The sequence below is a fragment of the Dreissena polymorpha genome, chromosome 1 (genome assembly GCF_020536995.1).
Source record: "Dreissena polymorpha isolate Duluth1 chromosome 1, UMN_Dpol_1.0, whole genome shotgun sequence".
NCBI lineage: Eukaryota > Metazoa > Mollusca > Bivalvia > Myida > Dreissenidae > Dreissena > Dreissena polymorpha.
The window spans coordinates 37,949,629-37,966,474 of record NC_068355.1 but is presented as its reverse complement, the minus strand read 5'-3'; the positions used below and the strand labels follow the sequence as shown (position 1 = coordinate 37,966,474).

Below are 16,846 nucleotides of genomic sequence, written 5' to 3'. Positions count from 1 at the left end.
AGTGTTTTTTTATTGTCACTCGACTGTGCGAGGCTTTTGTCGGGTAGCATTTTGTAGTAGAGTCCCGTTTCGTCGCAGTTATATACCTGCGACGCAACGTAACCTTGATCTTCGATGATTTTTCGGAGCTCTTCCGGGTACGCTTCAGCCGCTTCTGTGTCCGCAGAACGCTCCTCACCCCGGATGGTTACTTGCTTTATACCATGGCGGTGTTTGAAGTTGCGCAACCATCCGGTGCTGCCCTCGAACGAGTTGTTTTCAGGGTGTAACATTTTGTTGAATTTTAGGGCCTGGTGTTGTATATTGGGGCCAGATATGGGCATACCTTCGGTACGCGCCTGTGTGAACCAGGTTATTACTGCCTTATCGAGTTCAGTATCATTAGCACCCTTAAACCGTTTGCGTTTCTGGTCTGGGGTGTCCATTTCCGATATTGCTGTTCGTAGCTTTTCTTCATCCTTTAGCCACCCTCTTAACGTACCTTCGGGGACACCAAATTCCTTTATTATCGATGTACGGGATTGACCAGCCTTTATCTTGTCTATAATCTCGATCTTCTCAACAATCGAGAACTGTTTACGTTTGCGTGTGACACTATTGCTCGTATCCATATTTGCGATTTATTTCGTGTACAGAGACAGAATGACCAGTTGCGAAATTTAACGCTTTATATACCAGTAAACTGCCATTATTACCTATGCAGTGACACGAATTGCTCATTTCTTAAGTGTTAAAAACAACACCGTCCGAGTGCAAACAAGGCTGTCACTTATCGACTGTTTTTCACGCTTCATTGCGTGCCAAATTAAACCGCGAAATATAGGGTGTTAATACTAGGTAGAACCGTTTTTTTGCTTAAGTTAGCGAATTCTCAGATTAAAACATGTCATTTAGTGATCATGCTTGTTGGAATTTTGGGATCCATAGCCAAAGCGCGATATATTGGACAACGCGATATACCGGTCCGCGATATATCGGCGTTGCAGTGTATTCAAAGTTACTAAGTCAAAAAAGGGGCCATAAATCCGTACAAATGACAACCAGAGTTATGCAACTTGTCCTTTACTCCCCTTTTAAATTTAAATATCCAGGTGCAGGGTTCCCAGCTTTTTGAATGAACAAAATTCCCTGATTTTTCCCAAATGGAAAATAAGCATTCCAGGATTATAATTTTGACCTATTTCTTGTTTTAGACACCCTCAATAAATAGCTGAGTTGCAGTCAAAACTAAGCTACATGTATACTACAAAGCCACCATAGGCATGAAGAGGAATTGATTTGCTGTTTTAATCGTATGGACTTCCCGACACAAGTTGGAAAAGTCTGACCAAACAAAATTCCATGATTTTTCCCCGATTTCAGGAACTTTTCCCAAATCCCCTGACTTTTCCCTGACTGGAAAAAGTGAAAGTCTTTTTCCAGGTTTTCCCTGATTTCCAGGTTGGCTGGGAACCCTGAGGTGAGAGCCCAAGCTTTTGAGTTGAAACATTTATTGTTCAATTTTTAGGAAAACACCTTGATTTTGACCCAACAAATCTCGGAGGGTTTTGCAATCTATATACATTTAAGTTACCATCACACACAATTTCTTTCTAACGCAAATGAAAGTTATCGATTGGAGACCATTTTTCTATTCTAATCTCAGTAATAGTAACCTTCACCTTTACCTGACAGGTCCCAACTAAACTCCTGTCCTAAGACAGCATGCAAGCAACCTACACACAAAATGTAAGGGCAACACTGAAGTTATTGAGCGGCAACACTGAGTTATTGAGCGTATGCCAATTTGTCTATTTTAAGGAACAGAAGCCTTGACCTTTACAAGACAACCCCAAAAAATACAATCTAGGTCTCAATACAATCTTGATATATGCAAAGTTAAACAAATTTTACAAAAATGAAAACCTATTTAGATGAAATCTTATCTATTGCCCTGCTCTCTTATTTTTCATGTGTGATATTTTTTAAGCGTGTACTGCATAATACACAAGAATACATTTTACTACAGACAAACTGTTATATAACCATCATTGCCAACAACAAACAATTACTGGTATGCTTCAATGTTTTGATTGTTATTCATGGTCTGAATCAATCTGAGTCAAAGTCCCATCAAACATCCTTGCAAACATTGTTTTCAAGGTTGATTCAAAGTTTATTTATCACAGCTGTTATTTTACCGCACTTTGCTCCAAGTATTTAACATTCTTGACATTTTGCTCTTTCTCCCAAAAACTCATTAGAGGAAATGAAATATGATGCCTTCAGATAAAACAAGAGCACCACCTTGCCGGGTGCAGACCGCTCATCTATTTTCTTTTTAAAGGTGAAGGGACTCTCATTTTCAATCACAAAGGAGGGAGGGGTGGAGTGAAGAGGGGTGTATAGTGTGGGGGGGTGTGGACATTTATTACATTATCTTCCAAATTTGCGAAAAAAAATGCAAACAAAATGCAAACAAAATCGGGAGTGGGGGGGTGGGGGGGGGGGGGGGGGGGTATTCTTGGGTGCGATGGTTGGACGGTATTTCAAACATAAAATAATAAAAATAAATATTTGTTTTTAGCCGTTTCAAAAAAAAGTAATTGGGGGGGGGGGGGGGTGAGGTGGGGGGGTTTAGTGTGAGGGTGTTGTGGTAATTTGTGAGATGATCTTAAAAAAAAAAAAAAAAATTTAGGGGGTTGGGGGGAGGGGGGGGGGGGGGGGGATTCTTGGGTGCGATGGTTGGACGGTATTTCAAACATAAAAATAAAATAATAAAAATAAATAGTTGTGTTTTTTTAACCGTTAAAAAAAACAAATTGGGGTGGGGGGGGTGGGGGGGTATAGTGTGAGGGTGTTGTGGTCATTTGTGAGATGATCTTAAAAAAAACAAAAGGAGGGGGGGGGACACGGGGGATGGTTTGGGTGGAGTCTATTGTGGTATGTGAGGTAAGAGAAGTTTTGACAAAGTATCAATCAAATCTAATCATAAACAAGAGCACCGCCTTGCGGGTGCAGACCGCTCATCTATTTTCTTTTTAAAGGTGAAGGGACTCTCATTTTCAATCACAAAGGAGGGAGGAGTGGAGTGAAGAGGGCTGTATAGTGTGGGGTTGTGGACATTTATTACATTATCTTCCAAAAAAGCGAAAAAAAAAAAAAAAAAAAAAAGGCCATAATTCCGTAACAATGACAACCAGAGTTATGCAACTTGTCCTTTTACTGTACCCTTATGATAGTTTGTGAGTGTTCCAAGTATGAAAGCAATATCTATGATACTTTAGGGGTAAAGTGGCCCAAAACATAAATCTTAACCAAATTTTCAATTTTCTAAGTATAAAGGGCCCATAATTCCGTCCAAATGCCAGTCAGAGTTACATAACTTTGCCTGCACGGTCCCCTTATGATAGTTCATAAATCTTGCAAGTATGAAAGCAATAGCTTTGATACTGTAGGAATAAAGTGGACCTAAACACAAAACTTAATCAAATTTTCAATTTTCTAAGTATAAAAAGGGCACATAATTCTGTCAAAATGCCAGTCAGAGTTACATTACTTTGCCTGCACAGTCCCCTTATGATAGTTAGTAAGTGTTGCAAGTATGAAAGCAATAGCTTTGATGCTTAAGGAATAAAATGGACCTAAACACAAAACTTAACCAAAATTGTCAATTTTCTAAGTATAAAAAGGGCACATAATTCTGTCAAAATGCATGCCAGAGTTATCTAACTTTGCCTGCCCAGTCCCCTCATGATAGTACGTAAGTGTACCAAGTTTGAATGCAATAGCATTGATACTTACTGAGAAAAGTGGAACTAAACGCAAAACTTAACCAAAATTTTCAATTTTTTAAGTATAAAAAGGGCACATAATTCTGTCAAAATGCACGCCAGAGTTATCTTACTTTGCCTGCCCAGTCCCCTCATGATAGTAAGTAAGTGTACCAAGTTTGAATGCAATAGCATTGATACTTTCTGAGAAAAGTGGAACTAAACGCAAAACTTAACCAAAATTTTCAATTTTTTAAGTATAAAAAGGGCACATAATTCTGTCAAAATGCACGCCAGAGTTATCTTACTTTGCCTGCCCAGTCCCCTCATGATAGTAAGTAAGTGTACCAAGTTTGAATGCAATAGCATTGATACTTTCTGAGAAAAGTGGACCTAAACGCAAAACTTAACCAGACGCCGACGCCAACGCCAACGCCGACGCCAAGGTGATGACAATAGCTCATATTTTTTTTTCAAAAAATAGATGAGCTAATAAAAAAGTTATGGCAATTTTAGCAAAATTTAATAATTTGACCTTGAGAGTCAAGGTCTTTCAAAGGTCAAGGTAAAATTCAACTTGCCAGGTACAGTAACCTCATGATAGCATGAAAGTATTTGAAGTTTGCAAGCAATAGCCTTGATACTTAAGAAGTAAAGTGGATCGAAACAGAAAATTTAACCATATATTCAAACTTACTAAGTCAAAAAAGGGCCATAATAATTCCGTAAAAATGACATCCAGAGTTATGCAACTTGTCCTTTTACTGTACCCTTATGATAGTTTGCGATTGTTCCAAGTATGAAAGCAATATCTATGATACTTTAGGTGTAAAGTGGACCAAAACACAAAACTTAACAAAATTTTCAATTTTCTAAGTATAAAGGGCCCATAATTCCGTCCAAATGCCAGTCAGAGTTACATAACTTTGCCTGCACAGTCCCCTTATGATAGTTAATAAGTGTTGCAAGTATGAAAGCAATATAGCTTTGATACTGTAGGAATAAAGTGGACCTAAACACAAAACTTAACCAAAATATTCAATTTTCTAAGTATAAAAAGGGCACATAATTCTGTAAAAATGCACCCCAGAGTAATCAAACTTTGCCTGCCCAGTCCCCTCATGATAGTAAGTAAGTGAACTTAGTTTGAATGCAATAGCATTGATACTTTCTGAAAAAAGTGGACCTAAACGCAAAACTTAACCAAATTTTCAATTTTCTAAGTATAAAAAGGGCACATTATTCAGTCAAAATGCACGCCAGAGTTATCTAACTTTGCCTGCCCAGTCCCCTCATGATAGTAAGTAAGTGTACCAAGTTTGAATGCAATAGCATTGATACTTTCTGAGAAAAGTGGACCTAAACTCAAAACTTAACCGGACGCCGACGCAGACGCAGTGGTGATGACAATAGCTCATAATTTTTTTTCAAAAAATAGATGAGCTAACAATATACATAATTTTTGGAACTCTGAGCACCTCATTAATCTGTTTTCATCAGTACAGTAGACTTGCAATAACTTGAGCTGGCGATTTTTCGAAAACTGGCGATTACTCGAGCATTAAACTAACATTTTCTTTTAATTTCTATATTAAAATACCCGCAATAACTCAAACATGGGATTTTTGATAACTTCAGGATGTGTGCTGGTCCCTGAAAGGTATTTCACACCTACCTAATGGGCAATTATTCAAAGACACTTTCTGGTCTGGTCGGTGCTTAAAATATTCGAACTATGAAAACAGTGCAATCAAGCAGACATAAAACACTTGATTAGGTGTGAAGTTAGTCCCTGTATGAGAAACACTGCAAATTGTCATTCTTTGAGATGCAGATAAAAGCTACACCACAGATTCTTCCTAGCAACGCCTAACACAGACCAGGAACTACAGATGCTCTACTCTCTATTGCAAAACATCTTACCCCATCAGTTCTGGGAAGCTAATGGGTTGCGACCGTCCACAACACAAGTCTGACTGAATGTAAATTAAATACAAACTGTGAAGTGATCATGTTGTTTTTCGTGTTTGTTTTTTTTCATCAGAAGTTAAGCATCACCAACCTAAACAGTGAAAACAAATAATACCATGGATTACTCGAAACCTGCGATACTCAAGCATGAGGTCAGTCTGGTGCTATATCGAGTAATTGCAGTACTGTTTTACTGTATGTGTTTTTCAGCTTAGCAAAAGCAGACTGATCATGTTAACATCCCAATTTACAAATGAAGTCAAGACACATTTACACCTTAATCATTGATAACACTTGTCAATCAGTACAGGGCATTCACTTGCTGGTGAACCCTTGAAGCTGTGTTAGAATAATACATCATTTCTATTTCATGCTTTCCAGTTCTTTATAGAGAAATATCAGTGAATTAAAACTGATAATTCACTGTTTCAAACAATGAAAAATAGCAATGAAAATTATCGATCATATTCACTGTTAACTGTGAAATGACGTCATTTTTGTGATGAAATGACGTCATTATTTCAGCAAAACTCTCCAGTTCATTTGTTGATGCTGTAAATAAATGGTAAAAAACGCATAAAATAAAAAGAAAGTTTGTTGGATTTGGTGGAATATATGCTCCACTCATGAAAATATTATTTTATATTATTCCACGGAATCCAAAAAATATTCTCTAAAAATTATATTGGCAAGAATTATCCATAATTTGTGGGGAAACAGTTAAATATGCTCTTATAAACAATTGGAATACTGCTGCATGTAATCATAATATTTTTCCAAATTTAATGCGCTAATTGTGCTATTTTTCCAAATCCAAAATCCACAGGCTGTAAAATATAAAGCAAAAAAAACCCCTGCATTTCGGTATTAATTGCAAAAGGCAGGGGAAATTTTCTAGTTTTTTATCTAACACACTAATTTGTATTACTTTTGTTTCCACAGCAAATTTTATAAACGTGATGGCACCAACTGTATGTAGATTCACAGACATTTTTTCTGATTTGTTTCATGTGCTTCAACAGCGTGAAAGTATTGTAGTCATAGTGTCTGCACTAGCATTCTTTCATCTTGTGGTGAGACTGTAGTTCCAACAGATCTCAAGGGTGAGTTTATAACATGGATGGAACATTTTGCTTATTGTGGAAATCTCCAGGATGTCAGAAATATGGTGTACGAACTGGTCCAAAACTATTCTAAACTGTCCGGGACAGTTTACAAACAGTCCGGGACGGTTTGTAAACTGTCCCTAACTGTTTACTAAACTGTCCCGGACAGTTTACTAAACTGTCCCGGACAGTTTACAAACTGTCCGGGACGGTTTAGGAAAGTTTTGGACCGTTCGTGCGCATAAACCGTCCGGGATGGTTTAAACTGTCCGGGACAGTTTAGTAAACTGTCCGGAACAGTTTAGTAAACTGTCCGGGACGGTTTAAACTGTCCGATACGGTATTATTTATATCAACCAATCAGAACACTCCTTACAATAATGCTTTACTTTAGAAGTCGTAATGTAATATCGTTGTCATCTCGAGCGACGCTATTTTTCTCAGACAAAACATGATTTTAAAAATATTCAATCAATAATTGCTGCCAAAAACGCCAGAGTTAAAAATGATTATTTTATGTACTCGAAATAAATGTATTTGCCCACAAAGTATTTCTGACATTGGTAACGAATTTCTTCTTTTACAGTCGCTGCCCTGAAACTGTCGAGTAGGTGTAAACTCGGGATATGATGTGGTCATTCTGTTCACATTTCTAGCCAGAGCATCCAATCTTGTCAGTGAAAAGTTAATCACCTCAAGGGACCTATTTGTCTCTAAAATTCTTGTAATGGAATTTAACACCTCCCGACAAGTCTCTAAAAACCGATCTCTGTCCATATTCGCGTACAAATGATAAATTATCGAACAATCACTCGAGTAAACGTTACTAAAACGGAAATTCTCACTTTCGAAATGGCACACAAATGCGAAGTGTTCTGATTGGTTGATTGACTCCTCCTAAGAACCTTTGCCGTACTAAAATTTATGCCTGTAAACCGTCCGGGACAGTTTAGGAAACCGTCCCGGACAGTTTCCAGGAAACCGTCCCGGACAGTTTCCTAAACTGTCCCGGACGGTTTGTAATACACAAAATAAATCGCCCGGTACAGTTTACAGACGCACGAGCGGTTCAAAAGTAAGAAACTGTCCGGGACAATTAGAATAGTTTTGGACCAGTTCGTACACCATACAGAAATGCTTGATACACCCTATGCCATGAGTGACTGAGGTGTCCATACTGAGATGTGAGCAATATAAAAGTTATCAAATTAGGTCACTTAATTTCGTCCAATATCCATTTATAATTTGTTTATTTATTGTTTGTTTATATGGGTTTTTAGATGGTCGCGTAACGACTGTCTTAGGTGGTTAGTCTGAAATTCAGGTCGATACGCCTTAGCTACTAGGAGCCCAATACCCGTTTACTACGCGTATCCGCGCGAGAAAGAGTTGTATAATTTATGCAAGAGGTTTGAGTTCTCCAATTATATTCATTCACAAATGGAAACATGATATTAATATCGTGTTAAATGCAATAGTTTCAAACAGAAAATATCAATAAACAATGATCGTATTGTACGTGTCACGGAGGAGGTTGTTTATGAATGAATAAAATAGTCCACTTTCTGCAGCGTCCTTATGACGTAGTATTTTTGCTCAGTCCATCCTTAATATGAAGCTATTAATAGATGCGCCTGTCGATAAACGAAGGAAAATCCACGTGCGATAACAACTTAATAGGTAACGCTCTCACATACACCTCAATGACGTAGTAAAGGTCATAAATTGAGGCTATTAATAGATTCAGGAAAAAGTTAACGCTTATTTATATTCTCAATTTATAAAACGTTGAACATATGTTCAACAATAACTTCAGCGATATAAAGACAAAACAAAAAAATGTTTCATAATCGCTAAACCCAAATATAACAAACAATTTATAATAATAATACGAATGACCTGTTTCGTAACCTCATTCATGCTTCTACAGCGGGTATTTCTGGAAAACGTTCTTTGGTTCTCAACAGAAAGCGGACATCTTTTGTATTTACAGGTGCTTGCAACGCAATAGTATAAGGTTAGTAGAAGGTTTAGCTTGTTTATATTCACAGTTCTCAATACATAGACAGTTGGTATGAGTTCATCAATTACTACAGGCATACTATAGGCAACCTCGAAAATGCTTTATAATTGCTAAAACCAAAAACAACTAAATATATTATATTAAATATATTTATAACAATAAATATCTTTTAAAAATGTAGTTGGCGTATACGCTGACTTTGAAATAAAGTTTGCAATTTACTTTTCTAAATAATTAAATACAATTAAACAAAAGTTAAACTATTGTGTTGTGTTTTTCACTTGTTAGTTGCATATTCACCGCATGAAATGTGTGTTAGCATTGTCAAACCACACATTAGTGTTAGTAGATAAAAAATATACTACGGGAGAGCACTTCATATGTGTCCTCATATGCCTTGTTATGAGCATCTTTCTTCACTATCGAAATATATTGTATGTTGATATTAGTTTTAAACACAGTTTTCTTTCGACACATTTAAATCACATGTCAATAGCGCCGTCATGCGAAAATGGGTCTTATGCATTTCGGCAAGCGTTTGTTAAACCCAACATGTGATTTTGCACAGTCAGGCCATAGGCGATACTGTTCGCTATAAAATCACTCAATATGTTATGTTTCTCCTTACCAGAAGGAGTGATAGCTGAGTGGGCTATTTATCTGATGGGCGCATACGGAATAAGACCCATTTTCGCATGACGAGGGTCATTATAAATCTCATTGCGAATTGAAAATGCCACATTTAAGAACAATGCTTTTTGATACAAAATTGAATTCAAAATAGCTAACTTGTTAATAATGGCATCCTATCCACACATTAAGGAATGATTTCCAGACGTGCTGACCAAGTACGGCAAACATTGTGGTATGATAATTAAACGATTTTCTCTTATCGTGACACTATATTATTTTGCTAATGATTGTTTTCTCATCTTGGAGGCGAAAGTGAAATTCTGCGAGATGGATTGTAACGCGTAATTGTAACAGGGCCACACTTTGTGTCGTTTGAGAATACAGAGAGTAGTCCGGAATTCCTCACACTGAACAGTGCTACATCCTTTGAATTGAGCACATACGCAGTGATGTAGCAAAAATTCAGAGGTTGTATCTCGAATCAGCTTATTAAATATTTGAAAAAATTCATGCGTGTCTGTTGGCGTAATGTAAAAGTCACTTAGATGAAAACTGAGTAAAACAGCTACGCATAAAAGCCCATTAGTGCTCTATACCTATGTTTATGTCAGCGTTGTTGCTCGGGTAACAAGTAAAGCATAAACAGCAATGTTTATATACTTTTATTCCTCCATATACAAGATATGAAGATAATTGTATATTTTGAATTTGTATATGGTATATGGTGTCAAAAATCAAAAAATCTATACACGGAACTTTGATTATGAATTTATATTCTTGGTGAGATCGTTATTTGATATTAAAAAAAATATTCCTCTAACATGATGGTGACTGCAAATTTTCTTTATATTCAGTTCTCATTACCATTTTCATCATACTTTCTATGCTTTCAGAATGTCCAAAAAGCATGTTGTTTTTATTTTGTCTTAAGTTATTTCTATGAAATAATAAGTATGATAAAAAGTGCACACAAAACTTGACCCGTGCGCTATGACACACACTTTATAAAGTTGAATGTCGTGTGTTCATTTCAAACTTGCGATTGATTTTGAAAAATGAATTGCGTGTTAAATTATGCAATAGCGAACATCTTCAGTGCCTTCAGCGCTTTGATTGAAGTTTTAAACAGTATTAAAGTCATTTCCATCAGTCAGTTAACCAAGTCACACTTTTCCTGGGCTAGCTGGTTACCAGTACTAAGTGCATATACTTATGTCAGTAACTGATAACTGTCCTACTTAAATCAAGTGTAAGGGAAAAATGGCTTGGCCTGTCAGATGAAACACATGAAACCCACTACCCATGGATTTGTAGTCCACTGATTCACCGAATAGCATTTAAGTCTGTATTATCTAATTATTAATATACTTTCATATAAGCTTTAAATATTAATGCACTTCTATATGAGTTTTCAATTTTCTAGTTCAAGCTAGGCAGGCGATTTCTTACTGAAATCTTTACAATTTTGATGTTGCTTCAGACTGCATGAGCATCATGCAAAAGCCTGGCCATTATTTTAATAAGTTGCTAAACCTCCGTTCTCACAGAGCTGCCACTTTACAACGATCATCCCAATCAAGCCACGATCTGAATAAGGTTTGGATCGGGGCAGATCAAGGCCAATCAGAGTCTAAATTAAGCAATTTGGCAAATTATATCCTTCATTTCGACTTTTTTCTTTTTCTTCGTTTCTTGTTGGCCACAAACCCGCTACACTTGTTTGAGCATGTTCAAAATAAGCGTGGGGACAGCGTAGAGCTCTCCGATCATGAAGACTCTACAGCGATGATACTGTGCTTAAAAAGAATCCACAATGTTGCTCCTGTGATTTGTCATGATTGGCCACCTTTTGATGGTAGTAGAAGCGGTGTCTATGTGTGAACAGGGGAAGAAATTGAATTAGAGATGCCCAACATAAATCAAATATACTAGATCTACTCAAAATTGTCTAAGGCTTAATTTTTAAATTTCACATTATCTTCCATTTCATTTTAAATTGCTATTTTGCAGGTTTTGATATTAGAATGTTTGTTTTTGATTTAATTTTAAAGTATTGATTTATCATTGATGCGTGATTCAGGCTGAATTAATCTATCTAGGGGTGAACTTCAAATTACACATACAGTCAAGTTACCATTACCAGATCAGTAGCGTTATACATTAAGTTGTTTTGGTGAAAAGCAATAAATGTTTTGAGACTTCTTTTACACTAGTTTGTTTAAATATTACCTTTGCTTCCTGATTCAGCACATAGTCTTATTTTGAAACGCAGGCAAAATGTATATGTGATACCTTTTTTTCGCCGCATAATTCATGCATTAATGGAGTTAGCTGTAGCAGTTGTAGCCATAACGGAAGCAGAAGCTAGAGTTTATATAAGATGAATTTCATTTGACAACATTTACTCAGACCTAACGTGACACGTTTATTTGTTACTAAAGAATGCAAAACTACATAAATAGTAACTATTGGCTTTTGAAGACATTATAAAATTAACACACTACGCGCAGACGAAAAAGGTGTGATTTTATGCTTAGCGTTTTGCAGCTTTGACTTCGGATTGAGATTTATGATTAGGTGCAAATTATAGTGTTGGGACCGACAGAATCACTTCGAATTAAAGATTTTTTCGGTTTAACGAAGTTCGGATTAACAATGAAGTTTTACATTATACAAAGAAGAACCAAAATCAGGACCGGAAAAATACTTCGAAATAACAGTGACTTCGGATAATCCGTGTTCGAAATAACAGTGTTAAAGTGTATTATAATATATTATCAATACATATTATCACGCTTGATCTGTTATTGCCCTAATTCTTCATTTTATTTAAAGTGTTGCAAAATCTTAAACACAAATCAAAACTGAAATGGACTTTTGCAGGCAGAAAGAGTTATAGCATGTGGCCGTGAAAAATGTTCAACCTCGATTTTGGAAACGAGACGGAAGTCAACAAAGTTTATATACATTTCAGCAAAACATATTGAAATGTTTGACAAAGAGTAGCTCCGATTACGACTCAATCAATGGGTTTTAAAAAACAGGCCTTGAAGATGCTGTGTGCAAAATATAATCTATAAATGTCAACAATTTATCACAATACGCAGTCTTGAACATCTAAGTGACCCGCTATGGGTAATGATCCGGTAATGGTAACTTGACTGTACTATAAAAAGTGATCCTTAGCAAATTTAGAATAATTTATATTGTATGTGTATGGCATAAGTGCTGGGCATACATGTTTGTTTTACATCCTTATAAATACAACCTACTGAGTTTCCATTCCCAGGCTACATTACATAAAATAAAAGTGTTTAAATGAATTTAATTTATCCCTTGAAATAACAGTTTAGCACAGAAATGGCAAATCCATAGGTTGCAAGAGATTCTATGTTAAATAAGTGCACATAAATTCGTATAATAACAACAAAACAAGGGACAAAATTGTCACAAAACCAGGTTTTCAATTTGAAAAAAAAAAAGAAAAGAGTCTGATAAAGGGAGACAACTCCAACTGAACTGATTGTTTATAATTAACCCCCTTTGTTTCAAAATAAATCTATTTTTAGTTGTGGCAACCTTGACCTTGGAGATATTGACGTAATTCGGTGCGACACACTGTCTTATGATGGTGAACTAATGTACAAAATGATTTTAAAATCTCACAATGAATGACATAGTTATGGCCCGGACAAGCTCATTTATGACCATTTTTGACCTTAGAACTCAAAGTTTGACCTTGACCTTGGAGATATCGACGTAATTCTTTCACACGACACACTGTCTAATGATGGTGAACAAATGTGCCACATGATTTTAAAATCTCACAATGAACAACAAAGTAATGGCCCGGACAAGCTTGTTCCGCCCGCCTGCCAGCCTGCCCACCCGACATTCGCCATGCAATATAATAACCAGTTTTTTCCTTCAGAATATATAATTTTACCTAATAAATAATTGCATGTTAGTCTAATTAATAACTATGTACCATCTTACACTCCTATCTTGAAGAAGCACCAGTCTTCAAAATGGAAAATAATGATCAATTATCTTCCTTATTTCAGAGAAAAAGTGGGGATATTGTGGTTATCTCCGTCTTCCGTCCATCCTGGACACTATCTCCTATAAGCACTAGAACCTTGAAACTAACACACAAGGTAGCTATGAGCATATGTGCGACCCTGCACTATTTGGATTTTTTTATCTGACCCCTGGGTCAAAAGTTATGGGGGTTGGGGTGGGGCTGGGTCAGAGATTTTTAATAATTTTGTTTAATATTTTACTATAATTTCTTCATTTCTACACCGATTGTCTTCAAATTGATACTGAATCTCTCTTATGACAATACGGTCAATCTCAACTATGCATGGCCCCATTACCAACCCTGGGGCGCCCCGCCCACATAGGCCACGCCCACCCAAAATTGCTTTTTACTATAATTTCTTCATTTCTACACCGATTCACTTCAAATTGATACTGAACCTCTCTTATGACAATACGGTCAATCTAAAATATGCATGGCCCCATTACCAACCCTGGGGCGCCCCTGGGTCAAACATGCGGCGTGGGGATACGTGTCGGCCTCATTCGCTGCCGCGCCATTTTTAGTTTTATATGATGTATTTTCAATACTTAAAATGTAATCAAAATTAATGTCTTTCAATGAAAAAATGTTCATATATACTTCATTTGGTTTATGTTGGACTTTAAGTGACATTAAATTTTGTGTTCAGTTGAATAACAAGCAAATGATTATTTGTTAAACATATTAATTGTGAGATTTCAATTTTCTAGAATGCCAGAATAACAAGAGATGTGTTTGTCAAAAACATAATGCACCCTATTGCGCCTCTTTGAAGCCATAAATTTGACCTTTGACCTTGAAGGATGACCTTGACCTTTCACCACTCAAAAAGTGCAGCTCCATGAGATACACATGCATGCCAAATATCAAGTTGCTATCTTCAATATTGCTATCTTCAATATTGCAAAAGTTATGAAGAAGGTTAAAGTTTTGGTTAAAGTTTTTGAATTTGTTTTTTTGATCTTTGACCTTGAAGGATGACCTTGACCTTTCACCACTCAAAATGTGCAGCTTCATGAGATACACATGCATGCCAAATATCAAGTTGCTATCTTAAATATTGCAAAAGTTATGACCAAGGTTAAAGTTTTGGGACACACACACACATACAATGACAAACAGGCCAAAAACAATATACCCCCCCCCCCCCCCGATCTTTCGATCCGGGGGCATAATGATGTGCTCAGAAATTGAATGACAGCTGAGTTTAAAAATTCAGTTGTTTGTTACAAGCTTAACAATTTCAATACTAATATAGCTCATGCTGGGAAATTTTTCGTCTGTTAAAATGTCGTCTGCTGAATTTCTCAAATTAGCATTTTCTTCTATTTTTTTCAAAGAATACTATAAGAACAGCAAACAGTTTGGATCCAGATGAGACGCCACATTTTGTGACGTCTCATCTAGATCCAAACTGTTTGCTAAGGCCTTCAAAGTTTGGTTCCAGCACTGAAAGGGTTAAAATAGTTTCCATCAATTTCTGTAACACTTTATACAAGCCACAGTTAATATCAGCAATTTTGATAACAGTTTATATCAGAGAATTTTGATAATAGTTCATATCAGCCATTTTGATACATTCATAACAGCCATTTTGGTAACAGATACTATCTACCATATTGGTATAAGTTAATATCAGTCATTTTGGTAACAGTTTACATAAAACCATTTTTGGTAACAGTTTAGATCAGGTTTAATAGACCAGCCATTTTGGTATCACTTTATATTAGCCATTTTGATAACATTTAATATCATCCTTTTTTGTTATCCCATTCTTTCATAGTATAGGCGCTCCTCAGGGGACAAAAATATTTCTAAACTGAACTCGTCCTGCAGGACAAGTGCATTAAAATTTTCACTCGTCCTGCAAACACATGCACTCGTTCTTCAAATATGTATGAAATAAAGATAACAAAGGGCTGATATGACTAATAGTTTCCTTTATCACTGCTTAAATGCTGCTTACTCAGTTATTCATGCCAGCTGATCACAAAAGATCTGATGTTTGAATATTGCCCCCCCCCCCCCCCCCCCCCCCCCCGTCCCCTTTTAAGAACGCTCGTATGTCAGACATTTTTCAGACGAAATTCAGAATGGTTTAACAACGTATTTCGTATTTCGTGGTTAAATAATTAAAAAAATAATACAGTGAATGCAGTCAGATGGTTCCCTGTCAACATGGACGCGAAAAGTTTACACCTAAAAGCCAATATTTACTCGCGACAGATCAGTCAAGTATACCAACGCGCACCTGCTGTATGAAAGTTACAATTACAATTTCCGGTTCATTCGCGTTCTGCTTTCAGAATAGATATGCTTTAAGAAAATGATTTTATTTATTTGAAAAAGTCTTACTGGTCAGGAAAAACATATTTTAACATCAGCTTTTTTCACTTGTCCTGTCGGACTAGAGCTTTAGGGAAATTCACTTGTCCTTTCAAGATTTTACTCCTCAATACGAGTGGAATTTTGTCCCCTGCTCCTCAATGTATGGTCCCTTTAACGAAAAACCTTTGAGAAGTGCTTGAAATCTAATGTTTTTCCATTTTTTAAAGTTGTAATTTATATGATGGTTATCCATGACTATTACGGCGATCATTCTCATGATTTCTGGAGTTCATTGGAAAGTAGGTCATGTTTATTCCAAGGTGATGCAATGATTTTTTAAATTGCGTAACACACACGCAAGCAATTTGTTAATGGATTAATAGTAGCTTTATCAAATGTGTTATATGCCACTTATTTTTCAATAAAATGTAAAAATATTTCTTTAAAAAAATGAGCAAGAGTTTCGTTTTTTTTATTAAGTTAATATTTTTAGAACAAGCGAGTGCGCATAGTAACAAATCTTAACAACCAATCAGACGGGCCGATACTATGAGAGGGTCGGTACATGAAACAGATTACTAAAATGAGCTTAGTCTAGCAAGTATTTTGTCAAAACATTACCAATTTAAATGCGGTTTTCATTGTTACGTCCATGAATACACATTTAACTATTGATCAATAGCACATGCGTTTTTTTGTATTTTTTCACTTCTAAAATTCCAATGTTTTCATTAAGAGGGCCGATACCATGGATAGACATGATACATTTAATATCAGACATTTTTGGTTGAAGTAAATACCTGCCATTTTGGTAAAATTAAATATTAGTCATTTTGGTAACACTTAATATAACCTATTTTGGTAACAGTTAAAACTGGCAATATTTGAAACCGTTAAATATATCAGCCATTTTGATAATAGTTTAAAGCATCCACAGTTTATAGCATTC

General features: G+C 36.1%; 1 protein-coding gene and 1 non-coding gene across 2 annotated transcripts in view; both read right to left on the bottom strand.

Moving 5' to 3' along the window:
• Window positions 1-16,846, bottom strand: part of LOC127877297 (general transcription factor 3C polypeptide 1-like) — a 413,141-nt gene that overhangs the window by 160,030 nt on the left and 236,265 nt on the right. The window lies entirely within an intron of this gene.
• On the bottom strand, window positions 6,830-7,017 carry LOC127865373 (small nucleolar RNA snR44). The gene has a single exon (XR_008042627.1). It is a non-coding gene; the product is annotated as a small nucleolar RNA snR44 (small nucleolar RNA).